The following is a 14,113-nucleotide window of genomic DNA, read 5'->3' on the forward strand; positions in this document are numbered from 1 at the left end:
TGTGTGCGTGTATGAGCGTGTGTACGCAGTAGCGTACGCAGGAATTTATTTCGGGAGGGGCCAAACTCAATATCAGTGTATTTTATATTGAAATTCCTAAACTTGTCCCAAAAATTAGGCTAAATTTACTCAAAAGTTGGAATTTCGAGGGTGGTCCGTACCCTCAGGACCCACCCGCTGCGTACGTCCCTGTGTGTGTGTGTATTTCCTTAAAATTAATATTTTATACTTTCCATTTGTGGTATTCACCTCAAATTTGGTATACGCATATATCTTAGCGAGGAACATAAAAGGGGAGAGAGATATTTTGCAATCGTTTCCGGTTTCAAGCAGACACTGTTGTCGTGAGACAAAATGTATTGTCTTGTATGGACACTATATCGTGAAAATGATGACCAATGTTTCTTTCAGACTCTTTTTGGGGGACACTGCCTCCTCAGAGCGCCCCTGGCGAGATCAAAATAATACGTTTATAATACAATAACAAATAGAATGTTATCAGCAGTGCCCCCGGGGTAATACTCCCCCACCCCGAACATTGCTTCCGATAGAGACACTGGTGATGCTCCATTTCCAAAGCTACATATGTTTGATTTTAAATACTTCAGTATCGTCTCGAAACTTTACACGAACATACTGCCTAGCTTCGAGACCATCTCAACGGTTAGCGTATAAATATATCCTTTCCGTCTATGTCTGTAATAACGAAAATATTTTGTTCACGCAATGCCAACAGAAACTATTTGGTAAAATGAAGCAACGTGATAAGAAGAAAAAACGCAAGATAATACAAGGTCTTCGGGGATTCGAACCCAGACCTGCTTCTCAGAAAGCAGATACATTACCGCGGAACTAACTTACTACGTTGAAATCTGCTTGTTCTATTCTCCTCAATATACCACATAAGAGGCCAAATGAAGGCAATTCAAAAATATGGCAATTTTGAATTCAAGATGGCGACTTCTCCAATGATTTGTTTCTTCACTTAAACTGAACTACGTCCTTAATATCACAGCGAAACCTGGCTTACTTACCAAGAGCACAACTTTCAATTTTCATGGTTACAAATTTTTGAGCCGCCATTTTGAATCGAAGATGACGACTTTTCCAACATGTCGGAATTTTCCCCTCACATGCGCTGTACTCTACACACTTGAACGCAATTTCGTGATTCCACCATATCTGCAAGTTGTGTAGAATTAGACGCCCCCTTATAACATTCCTAGCACTTTCTTACACCGAGCATGACTATTTTTTTCAAGTTTAAGGGCGGATTCGCAAACTACGCATCAGAATAAACATCACCTCGAAATTTCAACATCCTAGATACAGCCATTACAAATTTCACATTTTTTCGATTTGCGCCGCGAAACGACAACGATTTTTAATGCTCTTTTTTCTATCATAAACTATGTTCCTAGCTTCACTGCCTGAGAAAATATGACGTTTCTATGGTGTGCGGAACTACTCTAAAAACCAGCATTTCGAAACGACGAAAAATTTCGACACTTCATTTACATGGAAAATGTCGCCTTTTTCGTGATATCGGAATTTTCCCATTACTCACATCCCATGACGAACAAGTATGCAAAATTTGGTGTTTGTATGTTTTGTGGAAGTATGCAAACAATTAAGTGTGTTTCCGACTTTAGAGGTATATAATTCCACGGACGCGGGCCCGCTACGTACCAGTACTATGTGAACAGTAAGTAGGAAGTCCAAAATCTAAGGAATATAGTAGTGTATGGGAACGACGTGAGCCTACTGTTCAAAAGACCTGGGTTCGATTCCCAACGAGTTTTTCTCTCACTTTTTCTTTCTTTGAAAGTTTATTTTTATAGCATAGGTGATTGAAAATAAATTTGACTTTATTATATACGGCATTTCATTCCAACCGGAACCGCAACTAAAATTATTAAATCGAAAGCGGCACTTTTCCACGTATCTTCTATATTAAAATTATGTACGCTGCCGACGAGACAATTTTCAAAAGGTGCCCATTTGTGCGTGTGTGTGTGCGTGTATGAGCGTGTGTGCGCAGTAGCGTACGCAGGAATTTATTTCGGGAGGGGCCAAACTCAATATCAGTGCATTTTATTTTGAAATTCCTAAACTTGTCCCAAAAATTAGGCTAAATTTACTCAAAAGTTGGAATTTCGGGGGTGGTCCGTACCCTCAGGACCCACCCGCTGCGTACGTCCCTGTGTGTGTGTGTATTTCCTTAAAATTAATATTTTATACTTTCCATTTGTGGTATTCACTTCAAATTCGGTATACGCATATATCTTAGCGAGGAACATAAAAGGGGAGAGAGATATTTTGCAATCGTTTCCGGTTTCAAGCAGACACTGTTGTCGTGAGACAAAATGTATTGTCTTGTATGGACACTATATCGTGAAAATGATGACCAATGTTTCTTTCAGACTCTTTTTGGGGACACTGCCTCCTCAGAGCGCCCCTGGCGAGATCAAAATAATACGTTTATAATACAATAACAAATAGAATGTTATCAGCAGTGCCCCCGGGGTAATACTCCCCCCCGAACATTGCTTCCGATAGAGACACTGGTGATGCTCCATTTCCAAAGCTACATATGTTTGATTTTAAATACTTCAGTATCGTCTCGAAACTTTACACGAACATACTGCCTAGCTTCGAGACCATCTCAACAGTTAGCGTATAAATATATCCTTTCCGTCTATGTCTGTAATAACGAAAATATTTTGTTCACGCAATGCCAACAGAAACTATTTGGTAAAATGAAGCAACGTGATAAGAAGAAAAAACGCAAGATAATACAAGGTCTTCGGGGATTCGAACCCAGACCTGCTACTCAGAAAGCAGATACTTTACCGCGGAACTAACTTACTACGTTGAAATCTGCTTGTTCTATTCTCCTCAATATACCACATAAGAGGCCAAATGAAGGCAATTCAAAAATATGGCAATTTTGAATTCAAGATGGCGACTTCTCCAATGATTTGTTTCTTCACTTAAACTGAACTACGTCCTTAATATCACAGCGAAACCTGGCTTACCTACCAAGAGCACAACTTACAATTTTCATGGTTACAAATTTTTGAGCCGCCATTTTGAATCGAAGATGACGACTTTTCCAACATGTCGGAATTTTCCCCTCACATGCGCTGTACTCTACACACTTGAACGCAATTTCGTGATTCCACCATATCTGCAAGTTGTGTAGAATTAGACGCCCCCTTATAACATTCCTAGCACTTTCTTACACCGAGCATGACTATTTTTTTCAAGTTTAAGGGCGGATTCGCAAACTACGCATCAGAATAAACATCACCTCGAAATTTCAACATCCTAGATACAGCCATTACAAATTTCACATTTTTTCGATTTGCGCCGCGAAACGACAACGATTTTTAATGCTCTTTTTTCTATCATAAACTATGTTCCTAGCTTCACTGCCTGAGAAAATATGACGTTTCTATGGTGTGCGGAACTACTCTAAAAACCAGCATTTCGAAACGACGAAAAATTTCGACACTTCATTTACATGGAAAATGTCGCCTTTTTCGTGATATCGGAATTTTCCCATTACTCACATCCCATGACGAACAAGTATGCAAAATTTGGTGTTTGTATGTTTTGTGGAAGTATGCAAACAATTAAGTGTGTTTCCGACTTTAGAGGTATATAATTCATCGAAATGAATATATCTTTAGATATCACTGCCGTAACGAGATCCTTTGTGACTAAGCGTTTAGCATACACGACTTTGGCGTGGGAGACACCAGGTGGAGCTCATGTGGTTCGGAGTTCACATTAACCAGTAGGTCCAAGTCTCATATAGCCTCCTTGCTGATCGTGACGTTAACCTCAAAATCAACTCAATTCATCACTGCCGTAACTGGTGGGTGCAGAAAGAGTCAACTGTTCATCCATTTAAGCTCCCCGCAATTCAAAAGAGTCCACACCAAGAAAAAATCTTTGTTACTCCGTATGGAATGATACGAGTGTGCATATATAAATAAAGCGTGGAATAAGTTCACCACATTCTAAAAGCAGAAAACAAAATGAAATAATCTCTTAAATGAAGCGAAAAAGTTATTAGGATACATCTTTCGGAAAAATATCAATTCCCCCGGAAATATATATTTCTTAGGTTTTGAGCCATGAAAAATATTGCTCCTCTATTTAGCTAGTAAAACACAGAAAAGACCCGCCATTCCCAAAAAAACTGAAAGGAATTTGAGAAACTGATGCTACCCCATCATCAGAACAAGGCACATTTCCTAAGATGAAACATAAGTATAATCTGCACTCTACATAGTAAATGCAAGATAGGGTCCTGGAAACTGAGGGCAATTGGGAGTGTATATTAAGGTTTCAAATTCAAGCAGGCATGGATTTTGTATTTCAGTTTTTTAGTTCAACTTTTTTCTAAAGAGGCAATAATATTAATTCTTGCTTTCTGTATCTATCATCTGTCTTGATATATATATATATATATATATATATATATATATATATATATATATATATATATATATATATATATATATATAGAGAGAGAGAGAGAGAGAGAGAGAGAGAGAGAGAGAGGAGGGTTACCAAAGAGCGCGCAGTGCAAATTACGCTGAAGTGGTAACACACAGAACTGTTATTGCTACGCTGTTTGATGCGTCTTTGTGTGAGAGTTGATACGAAGAAAAGGGAAGCTAACGGATTGTTGCAAACAGAATAGACAGCTAAAAATAACTTTTTTGAATTCTTGATGTAATATTTTAATACTCTTAGTTAAGAAATTATTCTGATATAGCAGCTAACTACAGTACCCTTGTTGCATGGTAGAAAACATGAATTCGGATAGAATTGTTTACCATGGCTTTGTTTCGGAGGTCTTGCATGTGCAGCCACATGGATGAATTTTACTCGAGTTGACTGCTGTTTCCCAAAGAGTGTGCGTCAGTGAGTTACCGAAGAACTTTGATAGTATGTGGGGGTAGCGGCATTCATATTAAAGACTGTGGTTATTCTCATCACTTACTCTCGGAGTGTAATATGATGTTTGAATGGATTGTAAAATTATTTGTAATTGTTTGTCTTCGATTCAAGCACCAACTGTAAATCAACTGTAAACTGTAAGGTTTTAGCAATAAGAAGTATTTTAAATTCACAAAATTTCTTAAATTACAATGATGATGTGGTTTTTTGCCCGAAGGTAAGCCTTTGGTCCATGACAGTTTGCCATTGTCTTTCATGGTATGATAATGTCGTCCTAAGAAGTGAGGAAATGATCAAAATAAAGATTCTGGAAATGTTCTGGAGGAAGGTGCTGAGAGAAATATGGCTTCGATTACGATTGTAATGAAACCACGAACTAAGAATTAAAAAAGACACACTAAAGGTGTTGTTCAGGAATTTTTTTCCAGTTGGTGGAATAATGTAATGAAACCACGAACTAAGAATTTAAAAAATCATCATTAATTTTACTCATAAAAATCATAATTTGTGGGTGAAACTAAACGAAGATTTTCTTTAATGTTTTAAATTTCGTGTAAGTTCATAATATAATTTTTAAAACCACATGGACGTGTAATCAAGAAATTGTTGGAAGCAAAAGCAAAATAGTTTAGAATCACCTGGATACGAACAATTGGAAGCAAACCTTAGGGTAAATTAAAGTTTAAAATCCTTTTTATTTTTACATCGTTAGATAACAATATTTTTCAGAAAATGTTATTTTTTTCAAACTCAAGTCTTACAATTTCATTACACCATAGAGAAAGGAAACGTTTTACACCTACAGAAGCGGCAACAACAAGCACGTCTGTTCATCCTAAATACATCATTCCTTTTCCGAAATCAAAAAAATTACGACAAATTGCACGTACGAAATGTCGATCTGAATTTTTTACTATTTCTTCATTTCACAAGTTTCTTCAGAGTAAACGAGTCAAAGGAAATGTTAAGTCAAAAAGAAAACTCTTTGATCATCCCGATGAACCATCTACTTCAACAAAGAAAACTGCAGCTTAGATCAACCAAAACTTCATGTGCAATGTATCACGAATTGAATGAAGAACCAATTGACGAAGACTGGATTCAGTGCATTAATTGTAAATGATGGTGACATGAGCAGTGTTCCTCTTACGAAGGGGTTTAGGTTTCAAGTATGATATGTGTTGAGTGCGCCCTCTTAGGAACTGCAAAACGCACTCTTTGGGACACTGGTCCTTAAGAGTACGCATTTGAGTTTTTTAACTTTTTAACGTATTTCTACATCTGGTAGTAAACTTTTCTATTTCTTACAATGTAGCCTAAACTTCAAATAAATTTTCATTACTTTCATTACTTCAAATAGCTTCATTACTTTCGGAGCTATTTGAAAATGAATATTAAGTGCGTGGTCTTTGGTAACCTTCCTCTCTCTCTCTCTCTCTCTCTCTCTCTATATATATATATATATATATATATATATATATATATATATATATATATATGTAGAAAGAGAGAGAGAGAGAGAATGAAATTTTTGAGTTTTACGTCCCACGGACCTGGCGGTTAGGCTAAAGGAGACGGTGATGATGAGTAATGAATGAAATGGTGGAATGAAGAAAGTGGGAGGAAACCGAAGAACCCCGAGGAAACCCACACACACGGTATTTGTTCATCACAAGGTTCACTTGGCGGGGGCTGGGATCAAACCCGGAACCCCAAGCACCAGAAGTGAACGCTCTACCACTGAGCCACCTCAACCCCGAGAGAGAGAGAGAGAGAGAGATGGGTAGATATAATTATTTATGTCTATGTGCATGTTTCGTATATAACTTATATTATATAATTAACATTGTAAATGCACTTGTTGTTAAATTGAATCTAATAAAAATCATAATTTAAATCATCTAATAAAAATCTAATAAAAATTATCACTGAAAAATATCATTAAAGCAATAAGTTATGTTGTTCCAAAGAGTTGATGCACAATGTTCAGCTTGTACTAAAGCTCTACGTGTTCGTGAATTTTGTTATCGATTGCCACCCAGTCAGCTTGCATTTGATCTCCGATAGAAATTACTGGCAGCAAATAAGGCCCACCTAAGTATAAGTGCTTTATGACTTAAAAAACGTATGACATAATAGACAAAAATTTACATACATTTTATTTGTCAAAGAACGTATTCAAAGAGAAACATACAAAATGGCCCTTTTACCCGCACGGTAGGTAAATAAGGCCCACTATTTGGGAAGTAACATTTTACGACTTGAGATACCAGTTGTATAAGGACGGAAACGTCCATCAAGCCCCACGCTTGGGAGTCAATTGAATAAGGTGTGAGGAGCCCCAGGCTCGGTGACACATGAAGAATACCTTCCAAGCACAGGTGTGCTGACATTTGCATACGACATGAAGTGTCCAGCATGTAAATTTGCGTAAGGCTCTGTAGAGAGAAGAGGAAGGCGTACCAGTGATGGTGAGGTGTGTCTCTCTCTCTCTACATTTGACAGCAGTCTTACGTCACACCTGAGAAGACTGTCTGTCCTCGTGGGTTCCATGAACTATGAACTGTTTGGTTGCGGTAGAGACTGAGTTAAAAAAAAATGTTGAGACTCTTAAAAAAAAACAAAAATTTAATTTTGTTAGAATAATCAAAAATGCCCCTATGTAGATCTATGCTACTTTTAAAATTAAACAGAAAATCCCGATTTTGAGATCTACATAGGTCTCATAGTTCATGTTTCCCTACCCTGATTGTACGATCTCTCGAAGCGACTCATGGGCTACACAATTAGTAGCGGCTCATGTAACATGAGTTTGAGTCTAATGATTACCAACAGAATACATTAACAAGGAGTACCATTAGCAGTAAGTTAAATGAAGTCGCCGAATGAAGTCCACCTGAAAAGAACAGAAGTTACAAAACATTTTAGATATTTTTGTACTCACCAGGCAGCAAGTAAACCTTCAGGATTCGTACGGGGATTGTAGTATGCAACAGACGTATAAGTAAATTTTCATAACTATTTAATAGATCCTTGGCGGAATTGAATTTGAAATATTTACACTCGATTTCACAAACAACACTTGTGCACGAAAAGAAAGAAAAAAAAATGATACCCATTTTAGTGGCCAATATGTTTTACTTATACCAATAGTTCTAGTCCACGCGTGATTTAATTTGTAGTTTTCACAGATATGTCCTGCATGAGTCCAGTCTTCACTGTTGTCTGGATCCTCCACTCTGCACGCATTCTTCCGTATATGCGTGACGTAATTTTATCCCACATATTACGGTTTTTGATGATCAGTCTTGAAGATCACGTTGTCTTCGTCGATCTCTGCCCTCGTCACGCCTTACTGTATTTGGTGCTCTGTGGTGCAAAAAGTCCCACTATTTAACTTTAACAGGTTTAAAAAAAAATATGTTTGTGGTGCACTAATTTGCTATGCACAGGTTAAAAAAAAATAAATGTTTCTGCTGATGGCATATCTTCTAACATATTTGTATATTAGACACAAAACAAACTGGTTGGAAGTGTGCTCATTGTAAATGTGAGCCACACGGTGAGTCCACCAACACTCGTTAATAATCTCTTTATAATACGTACAGGTTCTTAGATAATAGTTGGTCTTGGTGTACAACGAAACACCCCTAACTATATGTACGCAACTGTAACTATAGCAAGTTACTTAAAAAAAATACACTCCCGATGGGGTCATATAGAGAAGATATTTCCCCATTTTGCTATCTAAGCACTATGTGATACATGTCATAGTAGTTGCTATTACACTAGCAAAGACATGGTAATGTAATGTCACTAAATGAAGTGTTCTATGCACTTAGAACTCAAACGAAGTAAAGTCTCACACTGAGCGACGTGAAGTCACTCGATGTTCCTAACGAAGTGTCTTGTATCACTGACTAAAGTGTCTCACTGAGCGACGTGAAGTGTCTCTTGGCTCTAACCGAAGTGTGTCTTGACCTCTCTTGCGATCCTAGTCATTAGGCTCGCTGGAACTTGAAAAACCTAGACTCACCTTCAGTCTACCGGTTTTCTTATGGTCAACGTTCTCTCTCTCTTTGTGACAACCGAAATTCCTAAATAGGTCACCACTGTTATGCCCTAATATTTCATTTATATACAATCTCTGGTGAGTTTCACATACTTTACACGATTCCTTGATCTTCTCTGAATATTTTGATATATAACACAACACATGTCATGTACCGGAAGACTATTTAAACAATTAGAAAAACAAAACATATTAAAAAAATACATGTTCCCCCTTCCATCAAGAACTCACGTGACAGGTAGTGACATCTATACACAAACACAGTCTGCAGCGGGGTGTAATCTCTACACAAACTTTTACTGAATTTCACTCATCCCTGCTTATTGAACAAATATGCTGCAAAATCAAACCTTAGATTAATAACATTATACAATTTACTATATACCTACATTATAATACATGACTGTCATTACCTTAGGGGTGGTTAATTAATATATATGTCTTCCGGATACATTGGTGGGCAGAAAACCCCTTCCATCTTTGCAGACGAACACCGCTCAACGAGTTCAAACAACTGCCTGTAAATAGTACTGTTAAAACGTACTGAAAGAGTACGTGATACTGTCGGACATGTGACATACCGTGTTAAATAAACATAATTTATAAACGGGTGCATCCAAGAACCTTTTAAATTTGAATAAAAACAAATTTTCAAAAACCAAATCACAATTTCAAAAACATATTACTCCGCGTTGAGGCTGGCGATAGCTTCGTTTTTACCGGCCTAGAGCCGTGGCGGGCAGGGCGGGTAAGGTGACAAAATACGTCATCAAGAGAGTTTCTCGCACCTTATTGTTCCCAAAAAACAACACTGCTGTGTGACTAGTATACAATAGCCATGTACACGACTGAACGGCGCTATATTGGAGAGTAGCCAACCCATCTCTCATCCACTAGTCCTTGACATATAGCTGTAGTCCTGCGTACAACTATTTCTGAATAGTCCAAAATCTAGTCTGGAAACTCATAGTAAGCTGGAAACAGTTGTACCATCTTAGTTGCTGTTCGTGTGTGTTCCGCTGGAGGCTAAGAGTTTGCTGAACTTCAGTTTGAAAATTTTGAAATGCTCTTCCAGAAAAAAAAAAAAACTTAGTACTCGAAGCTCTTCCATCTCTTCCCATGAAAATGATATGAATTTAATACGAAGCATATACATCTTGTTGGCTTTGTCATCTAATTATGCATGATTAAATATTTAAATGAATTGATATAAAATATATGTGGTTACATATTTACATATAATTTCCATTTTGATATGCAAAGATTTTGATATGACATTTGCATATCAAAATTTAAATAACGTACGCACTAGGTCTTTACACAGTGGAACTCAATTAACACTAACATTTTTACAGCACTTCTAATACTGATAATAAAATGATGTTTAGTAACAATATAGATTATGCAGTCGTTAGTTAAGTCGTTGCAACTAACTGAATTTTAAAGAATAAGCTTGGACACATAATATACAAGTTCACCATTGGAAACGGATTCCACACTAACTTTCAACAATGTTTACATTTGATAACAGTTGTAGAAAATGAATTCTTCATCCTCGACATCGACCAAGCCAATACGTTCGTCGTGTACTCATAGAGCACCCTTTACAATTACGCACGTAACCGAGCCATTCTTTGTTGCATAATGAACGGTACCTCGAACGCTCAGAACCACGCGAGAATGTACTTAGAATATAGCAAAAAACAGTGGTATGAGCTATTCGCATGTACTAAAAATAGAGATTTACATTATGAAAGACACTAACGCAGAATTCGAACCTGCAAACCCCCATAGTCAACAACTAGTCCCGAACACGATAGACCGATCTACTACACTGGCCAAGAAAGAATGACAGATTAACACACATCCAAGTTGCCAGATTCTAAGTATTTAACAACGCATACATAGTTTCTACGGTAATAAGAGCCAGTAGATTTTTGGTGGGCCTTATTTACCGACCATGTACTCGCCATTTTATAAATCATTACTTACAAACATGTTTCGAACTGAAACGAAGTAACTACGATCCCAAATACTAAACACTATAATCATCACACAAATATACAATATCTTCTTAAAAAAAAATAAAAAATAAAATAATTTCTCTTGTCTCCCTAAATTACATCAACACATGCAAACTGGCTTCCGGATGATTCAATAACAGCGTTACGTCTAAGCATGCACAGGAAGAAGAGCTCTCTCAAGCAGACATTGTGTGAGTAATCTCTACTTGCGACGTTGCCAGATAAGGCCAAATTTTGCAGTGGGCCTTATTTCCACCCGGGTCTGATATTAGTCAAATTTGACAATAGAGAAAAATCCAAAGAAAGTAGGATGGTCATTTAGTTTCTCATTTTGAACCATTGCTGATATTGAAGGAAGTGGAAAGAAGAAAAAGTGAAATTGAACAAGAGATCGAACTTTACTCATTTTTCTCCCACTAGATACGACTTATTAGAGGATTAAGGCAGAGTATCTTATAAAAATATTAAGAGATGCTACAATGCACGACGGCCGAAGACAAATTAATAAAAGATAAAGAATGAATGTTTGTTACTAAGATTGAAAACATCAAACATTGGAGGAACAGTAAGAAAGCTTATTGAAATCGACAACTAATTCAATGAATGGGAAAATAGTAAATCTCAATACGAAAAATCCCTAAATATGATTTGGATATAATCAGAAATCACGCTGTGTGGAATATGCTCGTAGTAGCAAGAAAGCTTTCCACCAGTTGGCGCGTGCTTCTGGCTTCCTTCGCTTGTACTTGAAACGCATGATTTCATACAATCTGCCTTTTGTAATACTCACAAGCAATGCTTCAGACCCTTCGCAACGCGTCATATCATCACTGACCGTTCATTAGCTATTGACTTGATTTGACTTGTAAAACGCTTGCGTCAAGCTTGAATGAAACACTGAATGCAAGGTTGCTCCCATGTAACTGAGTTACTGAAATCCAGCTTGCGGCATACTCGCACGTTTTCCAATCAAGCTGGATGCAAGCTTGGCAGACTTAAAATTCAAGCTTACAGCAAGCGATTTGCAAGTTGTCTCTACTACTAGGTAGGGTTAAGTTCAACACAAACTGATATTTTTTAAATAAAGTTTCAGGAGAGATGTTAAAAATAAAATCTAACAAAAGTGAAGGTATCGTTTAAATGAATAATGTAAGACATCCAGAGATTTACAAAATATTGTATCCCGTAAAACAAATTGAATGTTTGAACAACGTTGATTTTCCTTGGTATGTCTAAGGTTACATAATATGCAATTGTAACGTTTTCATGATATCAATTGCTCTATAGAAAGCGTGGATTTATTCTACCTTCTTGCAGTTTGCTACACTGTAATCTTTTGAACAAACTAGAGCACTTACAGAACGCCTTACTTGGTTCTAACCAAGGAATCCTAATTGCATTGTTGGTTGTCTAACGTTGAAGGAGTGGCTCCATATGGCATAGTCTCTAACGCTCTCGCCTTTGGTGCGAGCGGTCCCGGTTTTGACTCCCAGTGGGAACACTCGTCGAAAAAGTAAAAATGAAATGAAATCTTTGAGTTTTACGTCCCACGGTTATGCCGGTTAGGCTAAAGGAGACGGTGATGATGAGTAATGAATGAAAATGGTGGAATGGAGAAAGTGGGAGGAAACGGGAGAACCCCGAAAAAACCCAACGCACACGGTGTTTGTCCACCACAAAGTTCACTTGGCCGGGGCTGGGATTGAACCCGGAACCCCAAGCACCAGAGGTGAACGCTCTACCACTGAGCCACCGCGGCCCCTGTCGAAAAAGTGTAACAGCTTTTTGAGGCCAGCCATCTTGAGTGAGGTTTTTTCTGGGTTCCCCTCATTCACACCACCCAAATGCCGGGATGGTACCTAACATAACGGCCCCAGGCAGCTTCCTTCCTTCCCCCATCCTTTCTTCCTTCCCTTTCTTCGGATAGTGTGCTCGCCGAAGGACATCATCCCTCATATATGTGACGTGCTTAATGACCTTAGATGCCTACAGTCTAAAAATCTAGTTCCTAACCCTAACGTTGAATAATGTGAAAAATTGGAAATGTGAATGCACTTTCGCGGCTGTACCAATCGAATTCATTACTAAAATAATCTCCCCTTTAAATTTTTAAACAATTGTGGCAAATGTTACATAACATGCAATATTGCTCTTGTTTTAATGCAGAAAATAAATAAATCATGCCGTGCATTATGGCATACTGTGAAACCACTTCTTCAAGATTTACAAGAATTTTCCAATGAAAACTTACAAGGAACGGACATGAACCTGTCAACTCTAGTCCATTTGATAAACATAACAAAGATATGTTCATGCACAAAACATTTTGTAAAACAGACACTGGGGTCCATTAACCCTGTTACTATAAAGAAAATCGTAGACCCGCAGTGAAGTAGCTATTGTATCAACACTGTTCATTGGAAAGTTATTGTTTATTGTTCATTCTCTTCAGCATGAAACGAACTTTCCAAAGGTATGTATTGGAGCCCATAACATACTTCAACAGGAAAAATTGGGAGAATGTCGGGTCCAAAGCGTACACTGGTCTACAAACTTTTCCCTCATATCTATTCCGTCTATGAATACAAAATTTGGTACACCCATTTCTTATCCCCTATAGTATTTTTCGAGATACATTTGGATTGTGTGCTTTTACCCGGAGCCACTCCAGAGGGTCCAAAGTTGATGAGGGGGATTTCTGGAGAGAATTTTCCCTATGTTCTCCCAATTTTTCCTGTTCAAGTACGTTATGGGTCCCAATACATAGCACCTTTTGAAACCTTGATTCATGCTGAAGAGAATGAACTATAAACTATGACTTTCCAATGAACAGTATTGATGCAATAGCTATTTCACTGCGAGCCTACGATTTTCGTTATACTAATAGGGTTAATGGGCTCCAGGGACTTACTCCGTTGTCCATGGCACTTACTGTTTTGTGCATGAATATATGTGTTATATTTATCGAATGGGCTAGGTTTGATTCGGGTGTCCGGATGACACGTTCATGTCCGTTACTTATCAGAAGAGCTAATGGCCA

Source organism: Thermobia domestica, chromosome 14 (genome assembly GCF_964235325.1).
Source record: "Thermobia domestica chromosome 14, izTheDome1.hap1.1, whole genome shotgun sequence".
NCBI lineage: Eukaryota > Metazoa > Arthropoda > Insecta > Zygentoma > Lepismatidae > Thermobia > Thermobia domestica.